Genomic DNA, 13,940 nt, shown 5'->3' on the forward strand with positions numbered 1-13,940 from the left:
AAGGTTAATAAGATGTCAGATAGAAAACAACACAGGTGCCTCATAGCTTTGGTAACGGGACCATTTTGTATTTGCACAAAAAAACAGTAGTTCTGCATCTGATTTAACTAAAAGTGGCTTTCCACGGCCATTTGTATAGCTTCATGTTAACACAGAGTGTAGGGTGTCTATAGTAGAGCTGAATCAGGTTGGCTCATACTTTGCTTACTGAGTCAGTAAAAGCAAAGGGGGACATGGCCAGACCGACGATTCAACCTACAACTCCTTCCAGAAGACGGAAAAGAGATCCAATTTCACTGTGGCTGGGGGAAAAAGGAGGCCACCGACTGTGCTCTGGGACTCTCACTTACCACTCGAACCGTCATGCATTTGTGCATCTTTGTATGTGTGTGTGGGTGGGTGTGTGTGGTCCCTGCTGTGAAGTGTTTAATAGTTCATAAGAAGTGTGTTTACTTGGCTGAGCTGATGCCAGCTCAGCAGATGCTTCTGAAATGCTGAGAAATACAAGTTAGGAAAAGCAGGAAGCAAACCCAGAGAACGTTAATTTGTGTCTAAACAAAGTCTTACACAAGCAAAACGGACTGTAAAACAGCTTAGAGCTGGAATCATTCTATACTTGTGGGAAAAAAATCGTTTCCACTATTTGCTTTTGATTGCCCTCTCAAAATGTGAAATACATTTTATGAATGAAACCTAAAAAAATAAAACCACGTGCCCAAAGCACTGCCCCTAGCGGCAACAACATGATATAACACTACAGACAGAACCTGCAGATGCATCCTGAAGCTGACTAGTCACAAAATAAAAAGCCAAAAGAAGCACAAAACTCTCAGTAAATCTACACATACAGTGAAAAATGACCATCCATGAAAAAAGGCCCATCTTCATTTGTCATGATTTCCTCTGTCAAGAACAAGCTTTTTTACCAACTGCTGTTTCAGCTCTGCCCAGTAACTTCACCTCCTTTTACTGTCACAACAAATGATGTTACTGATAAATCGAAAGCTAGAAGCATCACAAGAATGAGTCTTTTTGGAGAGAAAAAAAAGAAAAGAAAGAAAGGTGAACAGACCTGTCGTTTTTGTTTTGCTTTTGATGTCTCTGATGTTTATTGATTCTGTCAAGAATCACTCTAATCATCTTTTGAAGTATTGTCAAAGCATTCCTACTGTTCTTTTAATTATGATTATGCTGATTATGCAATTTTCAAAAAACATGTCGTTTTTAAGGACATAGTTTCTCCAGAGCAGCAAGAGTAAAATTTGCCTCTGAGTTGCTGAATCGTGGGACTGCTGGCACGGAGCAACCCCACCCCCCCTTCCCTTTGCGAAGTGGCGCACGGTGGTTGAGGCTAACTCAGCGTGTTTTATATGTCACAAATGAGCTCAAACAAGTTTGTCTGCTTCTGATTAACAACAATTTGAATCAAGAAAAACTTAGAAACACAATTTTTGAGCTAAATCTTTCATTTATGTCCTCATGGTCAGAAAAATTCCTCAAGAACATGTTAGAAACACTAAAAACATGATTTTCAGCAGAGTGAGTCTTTGAGGGTGACATGGGAGGAAACAATCTGGCCAGTTTATTAAACTTTACATGCTATTTATTGAAGGACAACAAGGCTTCACTCCATTCAACAGACATGTCAGCTTTGAAATGCTAACTATGGGATTTTAAATGATGCTTCATTTATTCCACAATGGAGAAATTCTTCTCTGCATTTTGACCCATCCTCTGGGGGGACCGGTGAGCTGCAGGCTGGCCACGCTGGGGGGGCGACGACTGGCTGGGGAGAGCGGGGATCAATCCGCCAACCCTTCGGTTGTTGGATGACCTGCTCTACCGCCTGAACTAAACTGCCGCCCAATTTCTTTCAAAAAAAACTTTAAACTGTTCCAAATATCAAACATCTTTTCTACTTTTTAGGTCTGCTAAACCCTTTTTCAGCCCCCAGAGCCATGAGAATGGTATTGACTACAAGAGAGCACTCAGAAAGTGCAGCTGCATCATTAGGCTCCACCTTTGACTTTTTAACACACATCTCAGCTCTAACAAGAACTCCTTTTTTTTCTGACTCGTGACCTAAAAGCAGCATTTAGTGATGAAGGACAAAACATTGATTTCTGTAATGATGGCTGCACCTACACCTGTGTCTATTATTAGCTGCAGGATTGTGAGAGTTCACAGGAAACAAAGAATATTATTTTAACACCATTGCAGCTAACAGCACCATTATTCATTCAGAAAGTTTATGATACAAGGAAGTCACTTTCACAGTTTCTATGGCATGGAATATAATGACAGATATTAGCTAAAGAATTGAAGAAATAACTTGCATGTCCTGTTAAAGCCAATCTCATATAGGTTTTAAAGTTTAGGTTTCCCTAGTTTAAAGCAGTATGCTGAAATAAAAATGTCTAAGACACAAATGTATTTCAAACCAACAAATTATGCAAAATAAAACTTTCCAAACTGAAGTTTGGATTTTTCTAGATAACCAAGAACATAATACAGCACTGCCTCATTTTGTTTCCTTCCTTACCTTTGATCCTTCTTCTTCCACTCCAATGAAAATGGTGTTTTCTGTGTTTTTAAAATGTTGTTGTGGCATTTTTCTGATGAAGGACAACTTATGTAAAGAAAATTAAGTGTAACCCTTGTGCTATCCTAGGCACTTTAACGTTGAGATTTGGGTCATCTAGACCCACTAGACAGTGCTCTGAACCTTTTTCCTTCAATGATTTGTGATCTTCACTGGTGTCCATGGATTACATGAAATCTTTCCATCTTTATCCACCTTTGTCATGTGGTAGGGAGAACACGTCAATGTAAGGGTGGGGTCACCTAAGATAGCACAAGGGTTAAAGTTGCATTTCTGAGTATTTATCTTTTCAAATTGTGAAACAGGAGTAGACAAAAAAAATGCCTTTTGGTAAAGATTGAATTTGTAACATAATACAGACGTGCGCTCCCTTGTGGCTACATAGCAGTAGCGCAAAGGGTTCTGCAAGGACCCACACTGGATAAAGCTCATGGCATCCCCAGGGAATCAAACCCTGTATTTCCAACGTGCCATTCCTGCCGACTGAGCCATCCGGCCACTAACTAAACAAAAAAATCTTAAATACATTGCAATTTGTTAAATGTCTGTAGTTTATAATGTGTTTACCAAAACATAATCAAAGCAGGAAGTATGAAATATTGTAAAATTTACGGAGGAGAATAAATACTAATTTTCTTCTACTCTGTCCTTTTTTGAGTATTTTTTCCAATAAATGTAACAATTTTTTTGTATGTTTGAAAATAAAAGGAAATCAATCGATCAATAAATCAAGACTGTATACAACATTGGACAGTTTTAGTTATTAATGCAAGAGACCTAAATTAATAAATATACACATGGTACAATAAAGGTCTTTTTAAAATCCATTTGATTTCCTTTGAACTTGCTTAACAGCGTTTTTTTTGCTGGTTTATTTGATGAAGAAGAAAAAAAGTACCTTTTAAAAACATAAGACGTTACTCTTTTCGATTGTTACAGATTGTTGCAGAACCTTTGACAGCTATTGAGAACATAGTTTTTAAATAAATGAAGCCCACCTGTAAACTGGAGGGTCTTAAACAAGTTTGTTGAGATGCCTTACCAACCCTGAGGAGGAAGTGCTGCAGAAAGGCAGAGCATTCAAAATAAAAGTCCGTCTGGATTGTAAGGGAGCCTTGCAGTATCAGTGGTTGTTGATGTGCTTGGCTGTGGGTGTTATTTTCATCCAAAGTTCAAGGGCATGCCTCCTCTTCCTTGGCTCTGATTGCAGCAGAAATCCCTGCTCTCACTCACACACACTCTCTCACACACATACACAGACATCCAAAAACATTCTGCTTTGGTAAAGAAGCAGCAAATTACACCTTAATTAGATAGGAATTGGAAACTTCCATGCTTTAAGTGATGAGGTGAAAATGTCATTTTGGTTCATGTATTTGTTGGCTGACATGAAAACCAGCTAATTAGTCACTCTATGGGTGTTCCCTGTCAATAAGAGCGGGCTGATGTTTGAACACGTGCCACCACAGAGGCATTGATTAAGTCTGATTTACTTCTGATCCTTGACTGACACTGATTCACTTTCTGTGAATCCTGGTAAACTGCTTTTAGCACTGACATGTGATTTCAGTTGGATTTTTTTGTACTGTAGTGTCTTTAATCTAACTAAATATGAACTTTTTTGGTTTCAGCACTGTTTGACTGTCCAACTCATATCTCATGACAACCGTTTATCCAAGAACTTCCTGAGGAATTCCTCCCAGATTGTTCAGACCACATCATGGTTGTGATCCATCTGATCCAAAAGTCAAAAGAAAACAGAAGTGACCTTGCTGTCCTCTGGCTGGACCTGATGCGCACAGATTTATACAATACAAGCTTGTGGCAACAGCTTTATCACTGTTGTGTTCTAGAAAACCCCACTGAACTTCTCTGGGCTTGCCAAAGCAGTTTCACCCATACATTCACGGCTGGGTTAACAGCATTTGCAAAAAAAATGCCTGACAGAAGGAATTCACACAGGTTGCACTCCGTCTGTGATGCTGTCTGCTTTTGCAAGGAGAGTGCTGGTCAGGAGTGGGATATCGATGCCCCCTGGTCCAAATCCAGCACTTCTCAACCTCAGATCCAAACCTGCATTCACAATCTGACTGTCACAGACGCAAGGTGGCTCCTTTGAGGGAAGATAAGGATTATGACAGTCATTTCGTCTAAGTCCAGACTCCTGGTCTTGAGGAAAGGGGAACTGGAGGACGACCAGCATTTCAACTTGGATAGGATCCTCACTTAAGCAGTGACAGAAAAGTCAGTGAAGATAGAGTCTCAGTAAAATGTTTGACAGAACCTCGAAGGCAGCCCTCCCTGGTTGTCAGCACATCAAGTGTTCTGGGAGAATTCAAGGCATAGATTTATCTGCATCTGCACAGAATCCTATGGTCACAGCTGATTTGAACCAAACATCCGCCTTTGAAGACTGCAAGTCTAGCAACATGATCAAAGTAACTTGAGAGAAGTTTTGTGTTCCTAGTGTTTTATGAGAGAATTTCACTCTCCGTGGAAGATAAATATGTTAAACAATAAAGATCTTGACACTTTATGGAAACAGTTATTGAAAGATCCTCATAAACATCTTATGACTCAAATTTTCACATGAAAGCCCCTCTCCGATCATCTTCTGATCTATTTTGGGAGCTTTCCCAGTGTGGTCTTTTAATTACAATCATGCCATTTTTAGCCAAAATTTATAAACCAGTGTTGTTTTCTAAGATATAGTTCAGTTGAAATTCATTAGACAGTTCATTAGAAATTCACCTCTGAGTTTTGGGCGGGACTGTTGGCAAGTAAGAACTCTGATTCCCTTTCTGCTCCCCGGCAGTTTGTGGCCCACCCAGCGTATTTTCTAAGTCACCTACGATCTTTTTCAAACAGAATTTTTTTCCTCTGCTCTTGATTGACAATGACTAAAATAAAGAAACACTTGGAAATACAATTTTGAGTCTAATTTTTGCTACTTATGTCCTCCACGACAAAAATGCTACAAAAAATGTTTAAGAAACCAAAATCACAATTTTTATCAGAGCGGATTTTTAATAAATGTTCCATCCCATCTGCACGAAGACCAAAATAAGGGGACAAAACAATAGAGACAGAGAGTAGAGTCTCACTTTACTGATTTCAGAGTTGGTTGATTTTGTCAGAGCACACAAAAAGAAAAAATACATGGATTGTAATCAGTACTCATTCTTTGGAACAAGCATCAGTTCTGTACTGTCCATTAATGTAAATGTCAAGGTCTTTGCTGTACTAATTTACCTCCCTCAAATGTCTCATTTCTTGCAAGTCCTGAAACAAACAAATAAACTAAGATTTATGGCTCCAATATCTTTTCCTAAATAATACTTGCAAAGAGATGCCAAATTCTCAGTCATTTTCTGAAGAAATATTAACAAATATAGAAAAATAACATGTAAAAATCCCCGATCTTCTTCAGCTAAGAGTTGGGACAGATTGCTGTAACGGAATTTCCACAGTGAGAGGCATAACTGATGAATGATGACCAAACTTAAACACTAAGGATTTGTGATAAGGTTTTGTTTGCTTCTGTTGTTCTGTGTTGGAGGCACAAATCACAAAAATGTGTTGAAAAATGACCCTTTTTTGATGAGTCTGTGTGCATTTGATACCCCGAGTTAATGATGTGTGGAACAGGCACATTTTGCACGAGTCACTTAAGCGGCAGGATGCTGCCGGTGCAAGATTTCCTGCAGGACACTGTGTGCACCTGCTTTTTCTGCACTGTGCAAAGCAGATCATCTTTGCTTCTTGAATTCAAAAAAGTTGGTTTCTTTCCATTTTACCACTTGACCTCTGACTTTATTTCCATGCATGAAAAAAACACTTGTTTTTGCTATCAAGTGGTTGATCAATTCAGGTGGTTTTGGAGCTGAAGTCATTTGATGGGTAATAACACAAAAGCATTTTAAAGATCACGACAAATAAAAAAAACAAAAACAAATAACACACAAAAAACAGCATTACAGTGATCCCTCGCTATAACACGGTTTACTTTTCACAGTTTCGCTACTTCACGGATTTGCATCGTGCATTGTGTTCTGTATTCTGATTGGCTAAAAAGTCACTCCACATCTTCTCTACCTGTGCGTCAATAACGTTGCAGTTTAATATGTACACGTACGTAAAACAGCTTGCCAAATTTACATTAGTTATGTGCAAATCATCTTGAAATTTAGAGTTTCTCTAAAACCCATAGAAATAGAGCAACAACTGCCAATCACTATAATCTTCTCCCGAACAAACACACCTGCACCGTGGGCTTCAAAAGAAGAAAACACTGCAGAGCGGAGTCAGGATGCAGCGGCTCAGTCTGAAGAGCAGTGAAATACACCTGAGTCACTATTTGTCCCACTGTACTTTGTATTTTTTTTTATAATCATTTAAAATTTTCTCCCGTTTAATCCAATTACTCTCGGGTCGCGTTGGGCGGGGCTAATCTCCGCAATTTGAAGCCTTCTGTTCACATTGATGATTAAAATTATTATTTGACAGTACAGTACACAAGTTATTTGTTGAAAAAACTTTTCTAAAGTACTTTTATTTGTGAAACAAATACTTGAGCCTGTAAAATGGCTTGTTCTTTCTTTTCAATGTATAATAGAGTTTTAATTATATAATACTTGTTAAACAAAAATAGAGGTATCTACTTCACGGATTTTGCCTATCACGGGTTCTTTTAGGAACGTAACCCCCGCGAAAAACAAGGGTTTACAGTACATGTTAGAACACAAAACAAAATTCTAAAAAAACGAAAATTATAGGACACTTCTTTTCATTTTGGAACTCCTGTACTTGGCACATTCCAGTCAGCTGTGTCCAGATGACGATTTCCTGTAACGTAATAAACCAAAGGATGTCCACATGAAGGAGGGATCCTGCGATGTACCAGAACTCTTAGCGAATAATTACTTTATCTAACTCTGCAACTACATGTTTAAATAGTCGAGCAGATGGGCTTCATCCAGATGGAATTGGGGGACGCCTGGCGGACGAGCTAGAGGCAGGATCCACAACCAAGTGTGGGAGCAGTAGTAGAGACGAGATACACGTTCAGGGACAGGAGCACAGACAAGCCAACTGGAATCTGGAAGCATTCCTGCTCCCCTGAGGGAAGTGGGAAGGAGAAACAACACATAAATCGCACTGAACCAAACAGAGGCATGGAGAACTAAATGATGAATAAATGTTTAAGAATAAAGGAGAGAAGGAGTTGAGAATAGAGGACAGAACCCCAGTGCACCATACTTTCCCCAGCTTCAAACTTCTAGCAGCCTACTAACAACTAATTGTTATTGAAATGTGTTCAAGCATAATAGTAATGCTAATAATAATAAAAGTAATAGAAAATCTAAATTTTTAGAATATTAGTGTTGATACAATACAGTATTAAATTAAGCAGGGGAAATGGCCGCCCTAGCCCTTTTTATGAAACCGTCTTCCCTCTGCTTAGATCCACAGAGTATAATGGAAGAAATGAAAGTTGTAATTATTCCTCCAAACTTCATTACAGTAGGGGGGGTTTGGGAGAACAATAAGTTAAATATTACTTACTGACTAATCCATCTTTAATCAAATCAAACTTTAGTTATAAAAAAGCGCTTTTTACCCCATACATAACTCCAAGCACTTTAACATGAAAAAAACCCCACAATGTTACAACAAAAACCCACCCTTCCCACTCCCCTCCGTTAACAGATATGTCACCACACACAATGAATACATAAAAGTAACTTCTGAAAGAAATTTAAGGCTTGGGTCTATCTAGCTAGTCTGACAACAAGCCTGTACATAGAGGAATGTTTTAAGCCTAACTTTAAATGCAGAAACTGAGTCGACCTCTCTTTCATGAGCTGGGAGCTTATTCCATAAAACAGGGGCTTGGTGGCTAAACTCTCTACCTCCAACTGTACTTTTACAAATTTTAGGAAACACCAGCAGTCCTTCATTTTGTGAACAAAGGGCTCTGTTTGGTTGGTAAGGCACTATGATATCTTTAATATAGGATGGGGCCATACCATGTAAAGCCTTGTAGGTTAACAGGAGGATTTTGAACTTTATTCTAGAATGAACTGGGACCCAGTGAAGTGAAACTAACATAGGAGTGATGTGATCTCTTCTGCTAGTTCCTGCTAACAATCTAGCTGCTGCGTTCTGAACAAGCTGGAGACTTCTTAAGGAACTCTTAGGACACGCTGCTAACAAGGAGTTACAGTAATCCAGTCTAGACCTAACTAATGCATGGATGAGTTTTCCAGCATCACTCTTAGAAAGTATTTCTCTGATTTTAGCTATATTGCGCAGGTGAGAAAAGCGCAGTTTTGGATGGGACAATGACGTTTGTCCATCATGTCCATCATTGTGGTTGTGGGGTGTATAAGCGGTGGACGGGAGGAAGAGTACAGGAGGCTGGTGGACGGATTTGTGGAGTGGGCTGGAGAGAATCACCTGCTGCTCAATGTGGACAAGACCAGGGAGATGGTGATCGACTTCCGGAGGAAAAGGACTGTCTTACAGCCCCTCTGCATCCTGGGTAAGAATGTAGAAGCGGTCGAGGAGTATAAATATCTGGGTGTGACTATCGACAGCAGACTGAGCTGGAGGAGCCACAGCACTGCTGTGTACAAGAAGGCCTGCAGCAGACTCTACTTCCTAAGGAAGCTGAGGTCATTTAATGTGTGCAGCAAGATGCTGGGGATCTTCTACCAGTCTGTGGTAGCCAGCACCCTGTTCTCCTCCGTGGTCTGCTGGGGAAGCAGTATTGCGGTCAGTGACACCAACAGACTGAACAAGCTGATCAGGAAGGCGGGTTCTGTCATTGGCTGCAAACAGGACACATTTGAAGCAGTGACAGAGAGGAGGTCACTGAACAGACTCCTTTCAATCATGGACAACCCAGAGCATCCTCTCCACCCTCTTCTGAACAAACAGCGGAGCTCCTTCTCTAGGAGGCTCAGACAGCTCCGCTCCAAAACTGCCCGGTACCAAAAGTCATTCATACCCAATGCAATAAACCTGTACAACAACACACAATGCAAAAGATAACCTTTGCACATTTTTTTATTATCTCTTTATTTAGTTGTTTTCTATTTTGCACATTTCTTTTGCACATCTTTTTACTTGCACTGTTCTGTAAATAACTTTTTAAATTATAAAACCTTGATGTCTGTATTTATGCTACATTTTCTTGTTCTTGCTTTTTTTTTTTTTACTTATTTCTAAGTCTTTTTTTCCCTCTGCTGTCAGTTGCTATGGTGACAAACAAATTTCCCACGAGTGGGATCATTAAAGTATCTCTGATTCTGATTCTGATTTCAACCAAAGGTTATTTGATAAGAAGCTATTCTCCATGTTATCATCCAATCAGAGGCGTTACAAGTCTCCACCTTTTCCGGTTTGTCATTGTGCGTCGTTTTTCTAACATTTCATTTTGTTTTCTGGGAATTACTGTTGTTTTCTGAAATGTTTTATTCACTTTTGCTTGTTACGTTTTTGAAATTTTGTTTTGTTTTCTAAAATGAAATGCTGTTTTTTTTAATTGTTGGAATAGTCTTTAAACATTTATGATTTGTTGATGTGATTAGCCCTTCAGGGCCACCGTAGGAAACAAATAAATAAAACATTCATGGAGGTTTGAGTTTCTTTAAACGTGTCCTAGGGTAACACACTGGACCCAACACTGCTCCTGGTGGTTACAGGTTGGCGTCAGTGTTCGGTGGCGGAGCCCCCATCAGTGTGTGGATGTATGTGTGTTTAATGGGACTGTAACTGTAAAACGCTTTGGGCCTTCGAAGAAGGTAGTCAGCGCTTTATTTACCCTTTACAGCAACATTGCTAGATCAATGCAAACAAACCAGAACTGTAGATTGAACAGAAACATGTATATATGAAATGGTGATCATGGTAATCATAATTAAAAGACCACTGGGAAGGCTTTGAAAATAGATGAACAGACAATCAGAATGGGTCTTTAATAAGATACATCTGAGAAATGTTCTGAGAACTGATGAGCATTTAGAAAGAAAAAAAAAACAGGAAGAAGCTTTTTGCCTTGTTTCAAAAGAAGAATAAGAATTTAAAGCTCATGTTCCTTCCGCTACAGACACAAAACTAAGAGAAAACACATGAATCAGTCACTTTGAACCTCACTGAATTTCTTTTGCATAAATTTATCCAGAATTTAGATTTGTATTTTGTGAAACTCCCCCAAATGTTCTACAAATCCTGGCAACAGTTGTGCACCTTTGTTATTAGGTTGTTTTGTTTTTGATTGCTGTGTTTTTCAATCAGATGATCAGTTCCATAATTTTTTTACACTTTCTTAAATCTCCTTAATTCCTCTATTTAAAATAATAAAATCAGCAACTTTCAGCATCAGTTTTGATTTGTGGGGAGACAATTGAGAAAAAAGGAAAGAAAGGAGGTTGTTTTTTCTGACACTCTGCTGAAATGTTTAGAGCAGGTGCTTCAGCTGCTTCCGATGTCTTGGCAGGCTTTCAGGAATCTGCCCACACTGCCACATCCTGTGGATGCACCGTATTATGAAACCAACGGACGCTCCATCGATGGAGATCTCCCTTTTTTCCTGAAATGTCAGTTTTCTTGACAACTTTTATACACTTGAAATAGTTTGGTGCTGCTTAGTGTTTTATCCTGTTCCTAAAGTTTTTTTTTGTTGTTGTTTTCATTTTGGCATTTCATTGTAGATTTGCTAATCCAGGTGATTCTCTCACACATTTAGATAGCTTCATTGTGTTTTCGGATGAAGATCTATTCATTCCATCTATGTTTGATTGTCTGACCTAAACTTTTATGGAAACCTGGGTCTTATATAGAAAAACTCAAAGGGAAGGCTGCAAAAAAAAAAAAAAAGATTTCTGTGAGTTTCTAATTTAATAATTGAATGCAATGCATTCTTTGCCTAATCAAACCTCCACAGCAGTAAACTATTATAGCTGCATGAACGGTATAGGATCTGATCTGCATGGCCTGCATTAACACAAATGGCACTTAAAAAAGAGAAAATCTTAAAGCCTAAAAAAAGAAATATTATGAAATGTTGGACACTTGCATCCTTTTTTGTCTGGTGTAGCTAAAAACTATTCCAGGACTTTTCCTGTAGTAATCTGAATGAATACTGCGAGTAGGAGGTGAAAAAGTGTCAAACATGGCCCAGATTCACCTGGCTGAATCATTTGAGGCAGTCTCCATGTGGCCTGTGGCACCTTTGATCTCCGTCACTTATTTTCTCTCCTCCAAGTGATGACAGATTGACATTTGCCCAGTTCTGCTCTCATTAAAGACTGGCAGTCATATGTATCCTTCATACTAACATGCTGCATAGTGTGGGTGGCACCACTGAAAGGCTTATAATAGGCCTCTAAGGACAACACAGTTGCAGACACATCATGATGGCTTCCGTCTTTACCCTCTTTGCTGCATAGAAACTTGTAGTTTTTGTGTTTCTGCACTTCCCTTCTACATTTGGTCAACAATTTTTTTTTTAAATACCAAGTTTGGCTTGTGCTGTTCTTTTCTCTGTGCCTCAGCCTCTTTAATATGTAAACCATCTGCTGATTAAAGGAATGGCAAGAATTAAAATTACTCGCGGGATTGAATGAGCCTTACAAAAGCAGACCTCTGAACTCCCCCAGTGTTCAAGGAGCAACAGAAAGGACTTGAGCCAAGCAGAGACTAAATATAGAACAGCTGAGTGACTGTTCTTGGTATTTTCTCACTCCCCTGCTCTCTACTCTCTTTCACACAAACACACACAGACACTCAAAGCTGCAAGCTCATCTGTGGTTCAAAACACACTAACAGTAACTTTAATGCAGGATAAATGAAGGCGTGCATTTCAAATCTATCTATCTGTCTGTCTGCAAATGTAGAACTGACAAACATGATGATATCTCTGTGAAAGTATAAAGTCTGGATCACTGGTCATTCATTTTCATTGCCAAATCAGTATGGAATATTGTCTGGAGTGCTGCCCTCTATTGCTACGCTAACACCACCCATGCAAGTTTAAGTGGCCACTTCCAATGAAAAGCTGCTACGCAAGCCACTTAGCGTAAAGTCCCACACTAATCATCTTGATCTATTGTAAAAGTGTTTCCAGTGGTCTTTGAATTCTGATTATGCCGTTTTTGGCCAAAATAAAAAAAAAAAAAAAAAAACGCGTCATCTTCCAGGACAGATATTCTGCAGAGGAGCTGGAATTAATCAGAATTTAAACTTTGAGTTGTAGGCAGAACTGTTAGCTCAGAGCAACCCCGCCCTCTCTTCCCCTCCCTGTTGCTAATAGCTCTGAGCTGGGAGCTTGTGGCTGTATTTTTGACATCACAAATACCATCTTTTTCAAACGACATTCTTTTCATCTGCTTCTGATTCACAACCATTTAAATGAAGAAATATTCAAACATGCCATTTTTAGCTCAATTTTCTTAACATGTGCCCTGCATCATCAGTAAAATTCCACAAGGACATGTTAAAACATCAGCATTCAGTAATGCTTTTGTCTATGGGAACAGTGTCCCAGTAACAGTCTGAGCCAAACAACACAAATCTACACAAATCCAAAGAGTCAGTGGCTGTTTTTCTCCACTCTGTAAGCTGTCTCCCCTAAACAGTCTTGAATCCAAAACAGTTAATTTCATGTTTTAGTTGGATCTGGAGTTTCTCTCATAAGGCAAGAAAAAATAGGGGGAAAAAACTAAAAGTTCATTTCAAAATATGAAAGTTTGGAAAGCAAAGACAATCAGAAAAAAAAACTGTTCAGATAAAAACACCGTAAGAGGACAGACAGGATGGTGAAAGTGGAGCAATAAATCAGTGGAAAGAAACAAGGGAATCTGGTGTGTCATCAAATCTGTCATTAATTCAATGTAGCAGGTCTCAGGGAGGAGACTGAAGGCACCTTCTTATTGCAGACTGGTATAAGCCCGCTGGGCTGAGTCAGCTGCTTCTTTTGTTGAGGCTGAAAACGAAACGTTTTAAGCCAAATAAAATCTCTGCCACACTCAGGATTTCTACTTACAATTGCTCACCACCATCTAGCTGAGAAAAATCTGCCACAGCTTTGATTGAGATAATCTCTGTGAGCACTGAAAGGCAGCTTCACTCTGAACACCGTTTGCTTCATTGAGGTGTGAAAGGCAACTTTCTTTAATCCTGATCAGTTTTATTTATCTTTTATACCTGACAAAGACTTACCTGAGGGGGATTAACACATAAATATTACTGATAGGCATTTCTGTGAAGACCTAATCAAACATCATCCATGAAGCCCATTGAGACGACTATGGTTGTAATATTGGGCTGTATA

The sequence above is a fragment of the Oryzias latipes genome, chromosome 11, assembly GCF_002234675.1.
Source record: "Oryzias latipes chromosome 11, ASM223467v1".
Lineage (NCBI taxonomy): Eukaryota > Metazoa > Chordata > Actinopteri > Beloniformes > Adrianichthyidae > Oryzias > Oryzias latipes.